Below are 915 nucleotides of genomic sequence, written 5' to 3' on the forward strand. Positions count from 1 at the left end.
TCTTGAAGGAGACTCTTAGGCTGCGTTTGGTAGTCATACAAGAACGACGTTCGTGTAAAAAAAAGAATTTTCAGTTTGTGTGTTAAAAATGCCATTTTAAAACAAAAAAATGGTGTTTGGTGAACCTGTTTCAAGAACAATTACCGTAGTTGTTCTTTTTTTTTTTTTTTTTTTTTTTTTTGTATTTGGAACCAAACCGAAATGAAGGAACAAGGCTCCATCGTTCCATCATTTTACGTTTCTAGTGTTTTTTTTTTCCTTTTCAATCCAAAAAAACTGAAAAATATCAAGTTGACACCAAACGCTTTATTCCATTTTTTTGTTCCCATTGAACAAGAAAAAGTCAGAAATGTTTTTCTGGATGACTACCAAACGTAACCTTAATTGCTGATTGATCTTATTGAATGACATTGTTTGGATGCCCAGCTTCTATCATTTAGGAGTGTTGAAAGCTTTGGACTCTTTTGGAGTCTTCTCCTCCCTCTCTTGTAGTTAATTCTCTTTTCCTTGATGGTTGTAATATGTGTTTCCCCGGTGGAGTCTTAATATGTATATTTACCAAAAATAATAAGAGTTTAAAATATAGTCAAGGCCACTTCACATTCTCCTTTGGGATAATCTTGAGGAGTATATCAAAATTTGTACATGCTTCTACTTCCTTAAATCCCATTTTCGATTCACTTTGATCCTTTGCAAAAACCTCTAGCATGAGCCACAACCTCATCTTGTATCACACCATTATCAATTGTCAAACACGTAAACTTGATTTTAAACACATAGTCAATGGCTCATGCAACTTTTTCTCTTTTTTTCCTTTATACAACACAATCGTGTATAAAACATGAATAGAGTATTTTTATCATTTTTCTAAGTAAGCAAGGTTAAAACTTCCATCTTAAAACCAATTGGTTCAAA

The sequence above is a fragment of the Macadamia integrifolia genome, unplaced genomic scaffold (genome assembly GCF_013358625.1).
Source record: "Macadamia integrifolia cultivar HAES 741 unplaced genomic scaffold, SCU_Mint_v3 scaffold2948, whole genome shotgun sequence".
In the NCBI taxonomy this organism is placed as follows: domain Eukaryota; kingdom Viridiplantae; phylum Streptophyta; class Magnoliopsida; order Proteales; family Proteaceae; genus Macadamia; species Macadamia integrifolia.